The 9,816-nt window shown below is 43.4% G+C and overlaps 1 non-coding gene across 1 annotated transcript; it reads right to left on the reverse strand.

The window, feature by feature from the left end:
• Positions 1 to 1,668: 1,668 nt before the first annotated feature.
• Trnas-cga (transfer RNA serine (anticodon CGA)) lies at positions 1,669 to 1,743 on the reverse strand. Its single transcript has one exon. It is a non-coding gene; the product is annotated as a tRNA-Ser (tRNA).
• Positions 1,744 to 9,816: the final 8,073 nt, after the last annotated feature.

A 9,816-nucleotide genomic window follows, 5' to 3' on the forward strand; every position in this document is an offset into this window, starting at 1 on the left:
ACAACAGCTCCGCCTCGATGACGTAATAAGCTTTGTTTCTGCTCATGCCGAATTAATCACATCTAATGAAGTACCCTCACACATACAGTAGTTTTTTTTTTTTTTTTTTTTTTTTTTTTTTTGCTGTAGATAAAAGTATATTTTGTTTGTAACACGCTACGTGTAGACATTGACAATGAAAGAAAATGAGCAAAGCTTATGCCATGAAATTATGTCGTCATTCCAAACGTGTTGGTAAATGGGATGATGTGGACCATCTAGTTGTTCACTGCCTCATTGTTGAGGCCCTACTGACGTTGATGACATCTTGGTCTCGTCTGTCTTGACGATTATCAAGTTACATATTGCCATCAGATCCTAAACGATCCTGGCGTTGTGGCCCTATATCCCTCGTAGCCAAGAGCATAAATCATATACGGCAGCATATAGCAGTGTTGTGGCACCTTAGAATTGTAGGTTCATAAATGACTAACTATTTTATTCATGGCGGTTGTGTCACGTTGATCGAAAGCAGTTTCCGTCGCTTGACCTCCATCAGTTCTAGTAAAGTTCTGCTAAACTCACTTGCTACTTTGCGCATTTGTTCACTTGCTGTAACAAATGTACACCGACCTGATGTAGGAATCTGGGCCACTAAAATACATAAATATTTTACTAATTGGTTTGCTTTTCATTTGCTGGTGTATTAACCTCACCCAGAGTGTTTTTCTTTTAGAGAGATTCGTCACATTAGTTCATATGTTGGAGGGCAGCACTACAGGTAAGGGCAAGTAAGATTTACTGGTCGTGTATGTGTGGAGGAAATTTGAGTAACAACAGTAACGCCTGTGTTGCTACTAAGTCAGGCAAGTCTTTTCTAGTTCCAGGTACAGGTAGTTTCTTCAGTAATGTGTTATCGGTTAGAGTTTGGCAGCTATTCACTATCGATGCCATTTAATGTATACCGTTTTGATTAGCACCAAAAGTGCTAAATTCAATTCGCTTCAAACGCGAAAGGATTTAACATGTTCTAAAATGGTGAATTGTGGTGCCAGGGTATGGTATGGTATGCTACGACGTAATTAATAACATATTACATTTCGGTGACAAAAGCTGTGGGATACCTCCTAATATCATATCGGAACGCCTTTAGCCCGGCGTAATGCAGCAACTCGATGTGGCGAGGGATCCATAAATCGTTCGAACTTCCATGCAAGTATAACTGCTAAATTTGTTCCCAGAGCAGAATTTTGTGCCAGAACAGACCTCCCGATTATGTCCCATAAATGTTCGATGGGTCCGATGTCGTTCGATCTGGTGGCTAAAACGTTAGCTCGAAGTGTCCAGAATGTTCTTCAAACCAACCGGGAACAACTGTAACGCGGTGACATGGCGTATTGTCATCCACAAAAATTCTATCTTTTCTTAAACATGAAGTCCATTAATGGCGTCAAGTGTTCTTCGAGTAGCCGAACCATTGTCAGTCAATGGTCGGTTTAGTTGGACGAGTTATCCCCGTCCACTCCACGTAAACACCGCCAACATCATTGTGGAGAGACCAGTTTACATAGTGCCTTGTTCACAACCTGGCTCCATGGCTTCATGGATCTTCCGCTGCACTCGAACCCTGCCATCAGCTCGTACCAACAGATCAGGCCACATATGAAACTTCCTGGCAGATTAAAACTGTGTGCCGGACCGAGACTCGAACTCGGAACCTTTGCCTTTCGCGGGCAAGTGCTCTACCAACTGAGCTACCCAGACATGACTCACGCCCCGTCCTCACAGCTTTACTTCTGCCAGTACCTCGTCTCCTACCTTCCAAACTTTACAGAAGCTGTCCTGCGAACCTTGCAAGACTAGCACTCCTGAAAGAAAGGATATTGCGGAGACATGGCCTAGCCACAGCCTGGGGGATGTTTCCAGAATGAGATTTTCACTCTGCAGCGGAGTGTGCGCTGATATGAAACTTCCTGGCAGATTAAAACTGTGTGCCGGACCATTGACTCGGTCCGGCACACAGTTTTAATCTGGCAGGAAGTTTCATATCAGCGCACACTCCGCTGCAGAGTGAAAATCTCATTCTAGATCAGGCCACTGTTTTCCAGTCGTCTAGGGTCCAACTGATATGGTCACGAGCGCAGGAGAGGCGCTGCAGGCGATGTCGTGTTGTCAGCAAAGGCACTCGCATCAGTTTTCCGCTACCGTAGTCCATTAACGCCACAGCTCGCTGCATTGTCCTAACGGCCTATTACGATTTCCGCGGTTATTTCAAGAAGTTTTGCTTATCTGTTAGCACTGATAATCCTATGCAAACGCCGCTGATGTCGGGCGTTGAGTGAACTCCGTTGGCAACTACGTTGTCCATGGTGAAAGGTAATCCTTGAAATTCGGTATTCTCGGCACACTGTTGACACTGTGGATCTCGGAATACTGAAATACCTTACGGATTTCGAAATGGGATGTCCCATGCGTCTAGCTCCAACTACCTTCCGGGTTCAAAGTCTATTAACTTCCGTCGTGCAACCATAATCAAGCCGCAAACCTTATCACATGAATCAGCTCAGTAAAAATGATAGGTCCGCTTATGCACTGCCCTTTTATACTTTGTATATGCGATACTGCCGCCATCTCGATATGTTCATATCGCTATCCCATGACTTCTTTCACCTCAGCGTAATTAATCTCCTAGAATATGTTTGAGTTTTTAAACCCAACACTGACAAGTGTCAGCTGAAGTTTGAGGCTTTCCTGGCTTTCAGCATGATGAGTGATGTAGTAGATAGTTCACTTTGCCGGGTTAATCATAAATGTGGCAGTGGAAGGTCCCGAAGCAACTGACCGAGCAATGCCACGCTGCGGGGTTGCTACGCGCCTTTGCAGCGGCAGCAGCTGGAGCGGTGACGGATAATGTGTGCACAGTTTTTGAAAGGGTAAGCTCTCAAAGCATTTATCAAGTTTTGAGGATGCTTGTTACCAGAACACAATGGCTGGTGCCGGCCGTGGTGGCCGTGCGGTTCTAGGCGCTTCAGTCCGGAACCGCGTGACTGCTGCGGTCGCAGGTTCGAATCCTGCCTCGGGCATGGATGTGTGTGATGCCCTTAGGTTAGTTAGGTTTAAGTAGTTCTAAGTTCTAGTGGACTGATGACCTCAGATGTTAAGTCCCATAGTGCTCAGAGCCATTTGAACCACAATGGCTGGTAGGGGTAGAGACCCGTGAGATTACACCTCACCAGGGTAATTCTAGGGTTTAGTTGACATGGAAAGCATCAAGAGGGAACTAAGTAATACTTTCAGTCCTGATATGTACTTGACTTGAGTCCTGTGTGAAGATGAAATGTGGTTAAAATCTCTGAGTAATATGTCAGGAGAAAAGGTTAAATTCGAACTGAGTGATTCCATACCCGTAGGAACTGACTATACAGGAGCAATAACGGGTTCAGTAGAGGAGCAATATTGTCTTCAGAGATGTTGGTCAAAAATTTGACGGATATAAGTGGTAAAATTATTATGTTTCACACAGAGTTTGAGGCTGGAAAACCGATGTCCAAGTGACTGGGAATATCTAGTTTACTAATGAAAACGTAAAAGTTTCTCTTATCGTTCTTTGAACCTTCATTACACAAACGCAGGCAATAGTACTCATTTAGGTCTTTGTCTCGAAGTGTGTGAGAGACGTTAAGTATTGCAGGCTATCAGTAATGTAAGACTGAGTCACGGTTAGTACTGTCACACTTTACATCTCACACAGTGCACTAATTGTCTCTGACTGCTTGAACACTACCACACGCCATAAAACCAGAGTCCTGGAGGTCCATTGTGGTGGACACCAACTGTCGGTGTAGCACAAATACTACTGACCGCTCCACGTACTGTTGTTTGCAAACGTGTGAGGTAGGTAGATTGGCTGGTATCAGAGAGCAGGTCGCAAAAGGTTCCGAGAGAGACGCTGATAGTTGGATGTAAAGCAGAGTAGTTTTCCATGGAGAACACGATGTGAGTTGTGTACCACTGTTGTGAGCTGGCATAATTATAATGAGGCACACAGGGATGGTGCGACCTACAAGTGGGCACATGACACACGGAGGTGAAATAGTGCTCCAATATAGTACCGGCACAGTCATTGTTAGGTGTCTACGTACGATAATACAACTCCATTAAACTGATAAACCTAGCCAACCTAATTAATTCCCAGCAAGAAATGAAAGGACGAACATGGTTAAAGCTAACATCAGTGACTGTCATATAGAATTAGTAAAATTCATTACTAATTTCATTTTCTGGAGGATAATGTAAATGGGTAGCAGGCAATCTTATTGAACACAGGTTGAGCAGAGGCCAGCAAAGCAACGCAGGTCAAGCCACAGACGGGCCATCAAGAAAGAGGAGGGCAAGCCAAAGACGGGCAATTAAGGGAGATGTAGTCCACTCCAAAGGACAAGTACCACAGTTACGATGAGAGAAGAAGAAGCAGGTAACAGCTTGGTCCATTATATTACTGGGCCTAAGCTCTGTGAGAGAGGTGCCACCCTTGTTTGCTTCCTAAATGACGGAAAGCGATTGTGTGCTGTTTCCAACGTGGCATGCTCATCGGCGCCAAACACCTGCGTCGTGAGCTAACAGTGATGGAACATACACTGTCGTAATGTCCTATGACATACAGGAAGCCAGTATTCTGCTAGGCCAGGATGGTGCAGAGATAAAATATGTGAATTGGAATGAGAGGAGAGACGACCTTGCTTAAAGGTCGTGCTTAAAGGCCTGGTCGTCAAGCTGGTGCATAGCAATTCTTTTTTACTCTGCTAAGAGGATCAGATATCATTCGAAAATGTAAATTAATTTTGGTGTGGTAGCTAGGGCGTACGTGGAGAATGCGTTATTGCCAGGAACGTGAAACAGGACAGATACCAGTAGTCAGAATTTGCCCTTCTGAGCTACAGTACTAAAACCCCCAATTATGGAAGGGCGATTCTTACATTTTTGAATGGATCAGATTGGCCTGCCATTGATCACCAAAATCATGCACAAGGCCCACACAAAAAGAAATGTAGTAAAAATTCTGCTTCCTCGTGGGAACGTTCTGTAGACCGGCTTCCATCTGGCACTTGCCAGCCGAGAGAGGGACTTCGATTTTGGTCTCCGAGAGAGAACAGTGTTGAGTGCAAACCAGATGACTTAGACTTTTGTGCCCTTCACAGCATGCGGCACCGTAATGCTAAGTATGGTGAGCAACAGCTACAATCGTAAACCTAGTAATAAGACTTGTGTGAAGATTTATGACTGATATAAGCACCTTCACATTTTTTGATCCAAGCGCATTTCTTAGCAACGTACGAAATCAAGATAGTACGTACATACATGAGTCTTCCTTTAGTGCCGCACGGGGTAGCTGCGCGGTCTGGGGGTCTTGTCACAGTCCGCGCGGCTCCCTGCGTCAGAGGTTCGAGTCCTCCCTCGGGCATGGGTGTTTGTGTTGTCCTTAGTGCAAGTTAGTTTAAGTTAGATTGAATATTGCGCAAGCTTAGGGACCGATGACCTTAGCAGTTGGGTCCCATAAGATCTTACCATAAATTTACAAATTTTATTCCTTTAGTTTTCTCTTTCCTCTCTAACATTTGGCAATCACTGTGCGACTTCTGGAAACTTAACTGTTTCCCCGGACGTTGCGTAGGCTTTAAAGCATTCCCCTCATACTCATTATCAAATACTTTGCTAAAGTAGTGGTATTTTAATTTCATTGTAATCTCTGTTAATACTTGATGAACGTAATGGGTTTCTTATCTTATTGCCTTGTATTCAGTTTGAAGAATAAAGTATTTGTAATAATTAGGGTTTTGTAGTTACCATTGTTTCACTCAGTAATCTGACGAACTCCTTTTTTTATCATCTAGTGAGTTACAGCATCCATAATTCACGTATGCTAGCGTCACCTCTGTTTAATAAGATCAGTTAACTAAGTTATTTATTGTGCCACACATGTAATTAAATTCACATGATATTATGGACAGCGATCTGTTTATCGCTAAGGTCACCTAGTACAGATCTTTCTAACATCCACAGGGGTAAGTCAATGACTCTATCGTAACGTCACGTCGTGAATGTGGGCTCTGCAGTCATAGAGTCTGGCGGCTCAAGTGCCGGCTCTTGATGATTCTGTGGAAAATAAAACATACTATTCTGCCTGCTGTGTAAACTGGCTGCAAAGGAAGAAGTCTGATACTTGGTCACCCAAGTGTGTAACTGCTTGCTGTCTAGTAGGCCCACACCTATAGACGCAGAATCGCTTTCTCCAGGGAAGAAATGGCGATTGGTAGAGAGTGACGAGAAGCTTCCTGCCTCCCACCAGAAAACGAAGGTGGTGCCTTTGATGAGCAAGAGCCATGGCGACATCTGCCCGGAGAAAGCCACCCTGGGTGCCAGAGATGTCTTCCCGCTGAGCAAATAGGAGATGGAAACATTTCTTTCAGTGAGCTGGACAAGAATGTGGACTTGGAGACTGGGAACTATGGTCAGTGAGCCGTGGCGCCACTGAGTTAGTAGACTTTTCTGTCTGGAGCCACTGGCGCAGGTGCAGTATCGACTATCCCCCTTGCTGCCTCATTGCCAATATCAGTGAGGAAGAGTTGGTATCTGTGGGTTGTGTCCTTGGGTTTTTGCTTGCCGGTATATATATATAGGGTTCGCTGGCCTCTGATGGAGACACGAAATAGGGGATTGCGGGTGGCTTCGCGAGACGAGATGGTTACGAGGTCCAAGCGGCCGAAGCCACTAGCTGCGCATGGAGGACCTGCGCAAAGCGAAGATACAGGAGTACTTCACCGGCGTCAGCGCTGACTACAAGCAGCAGGCAGACATCCCGTCGGTTGGGTGGCAACATTCGTGTCGGACGGCCGCTCGTGGTCTGGCTGCACTCTTCTACCTGGCTTTCATCGGCCCCACTCAGTAATCGCTACGACGCACCGTGGATCCGTTGAACTGCTTGCTGATAAAGGGATGTAACATTCAATATTCCCCATTGTGACTTGTTTCACCGTCTGCCTGCCCTCCTTATTATTTTCTGGTTTATACCCGACCCTCAGTTTTACTTGGTCGGCTCTTTGGTCGTAAATATAGGCAGTAGTATTGTACTAAGACACTAGCTGTCGTTTGAAAATCTGTCTCGCTATTATACTTCCTATCCTTTCTGGCTTGTACCCGATCGTGAATGTTCTAATTAGTCCGTTGTTGGTCGTAAATACAGCCGGAACAAGTGTACTAAGGCACAGGTTGCCGTTAAATATAAGAGGGACCTTACGGTTAGATTTAGCGATTAACCGGTTCAATTCTTTGATTGTAATTGCATTTCTCAGTCATTAGTTAGAATCTGATCAAATAAGCTGATCGTTTCTGAATTTGAATGACCGGGTCATTGTTAATGCATTTTAGCTGGATGTTGTGGTTCCGCCGAGTGAGTTATCTTGTAATAAGTGTTCACTAGTAATGTTTTAAGACGTTCCTTCAGAGCGGTCTTAATAACCGACAATCAGTTTAACTCTGAAAATAGTAACAGCCAACTGTCACCAATGCTTTAGTCAAAATAAAATGGTCAGAAGGGAGGGGTTGGGATTCAGTCGTACCTTAGATGCCGATTGAAATTAAGACGTTGCTTTGTTTGAAGTAAGTCTTATCATTGTCATATTGTTTGCTAATCCGTTTACCCATAAAGCACAGGTGCGCATCTTAACCCCGAACCTTTCAACAATCAGCTTTTAAATTAAAAGTTAAGTCATCTGTTGTGAGTAGCTGAATCACTGTTGTCATCAATATTGCTTATATAGTTTTCATGTGTTGCACATGGACATTTAATAAGACAGACTGTGTCCAGCGCAATAATAAATACCGCTGTTTCACTCGATAACGGGCGGGCTGCAAGTCCGGCCGTCTTGTAATCATTGTCACATTGTTTGCTGTTTTGCAATACAGCACGTCAGATTTCTTTTGCAAAGATTAAAAGCTTATTCAACGTAAGGTTTACGGTCAGAAGAATTTGGCAAATTTGTTCATTTTGTTAAAGAAAGAAGGTCGATGTGGTCGAGCGGTTCTAGGCGCTTCAGTTTGGAACCGCAAGACCGCTACAGTCGCAGGTTCGAATCCTGTCTCGGGCATGGATGTGTGTGATGTCCTTAGGTTAGTTAGGTTTAAGTAGTTGTAAGTTCTAGGGGACTGATGACCTCAGATGTTAAGTCCCATAGTGCTCAGAGCCATTTGAACCATTTGTTAAAGAAAATTTTATGGTTAAAGGCATCGATTATCTATAAAACACAGTTTAAGTATTGTTAAATAAATAGGCTGTGTGAAAAGAAAGTTGTATAGGTGGGTCCTCCCCTCCAAGTTTTCCTTAATTCCAGTAAGTACCACATATCAAAAGGCCCTTGAACAGAAAAAGAAGGCTTGGTGGTAGTGGGAAGTTCCTGTGGGACCAAATTGCTGAGGTCATCGATCCCTAGGCTTACACACTACTTAAAACAACTTATGCTAAGGACAACTAAGACACCCATGCCCGCGGGAGGACTCGAGCCACCGACGGGGAAAGCCGCGCGAACCGTGGCAAGACACCTGAGACCACGCGGCTACCCCGAGCGGCAAGAAGGCATGGCGCAAAAGCTTTCCCTACCAGTTTTAGCATTGATAAACTAGCAGCAGTCAGAACTGAAGAAAGATCTAAAAGAATCAGGTTTATGTAAGGGCACCCAAGGCCATTCAAGATGGTAATAAAGCGATTTAAAAAGGACAGCAACTACGTACTGTAGAAAGTCTGCCACTCTTTGGGAGATGCACGGTTTGGCGTACTGTGCCATCCCAGCTGGATGAAACTTTATTTCCCTTTCACGTTTAATTTCCTTCTTCTGTTCTATCATAGTAAGTAAGGAATATACGTCTTCATGCTCTATACATGCTATTAGTTTATAGTGTCTTCCTAGTGAATGAGAATTATTCCCGAACATGACCAAACCCAAATGATGACTTACAAAATAATGTAACACGTTTGCAGGAGTAAATTCTAAAGTTTAAAGTAACAATGGGTAACGTTGAGCACCAGAAAAAGAAAAACAGAGCTAAACTAAATTAATAAGATCCATAAGAAGGGTTAGTAACTACGAAAATAGAGAGACACTTTGCATTAAGAGAAGTTATTAAAGCTGAAAATTTCTCAAAATTGAATCAATAGACTCTGCATAAATTAATAATTTTCAGTTGCGAGTAAGGTTGCCTGAAGGTAAAAGAGATTAATAATGTGATGCCATTAGAGACAAGCCATAGCGTTTTGATGTTAATTAAAGGAGATGTGTGGAAGCGGTGAGAGAGCACCAAAAGTACAGGTGAATAATAAGGTTAGCAGGCTGACGGAAGAGAAAATGGATGAAGAAGCTTCGAAATATATGTATAAATGAAAAAGGTGAGAAAAAGGGGATATGAAGTAAGTAGGCTGACACATATGGTGGAAGGCTGATGAGTAATTCCCATATGTCTCGGAAAAAGGTTCGAGAAACGCGTAATCTTGCTTAAGGTAGTTGTTCAATTATTAGAGACAACAAAATAAAACAACAACGTCTTAAGAAATGTAGATCGTGAAGTATTGATATGTTATAATAAAAACAGCTTTCTAATAATGTGTACAACAAAGCAAACTAAGTGCTGTCGAACAAATGATTTCTTTAGCATACTAATCCGTACGGTAATTGAGCCAGAGGAAGGAAAAACTTACAATGGTTACTCAATTTTCTAAATTAAAGCAACACCTAAAGCAATTAAATAAATCGCAAACTAGCCCAAAATACCACTATTTAAAAACATAAA

Source organism: Schistocerca serialis, chromosome 9, assembly GCF_023864345.2.
Source record: "Schistocerca serialis cubense isolate TAMUIC-IGC-003099 chromosome 9, iqSchSeri2.2, whole genome shotgun sequence".
NCBI classification, from domain to species: domain Eukaryota; kingdom Metazoa; phylum Arthropoda; class Insecta; order Orthoptera; family Acrididae; genus Schistocerca; species Schistocerca serialis.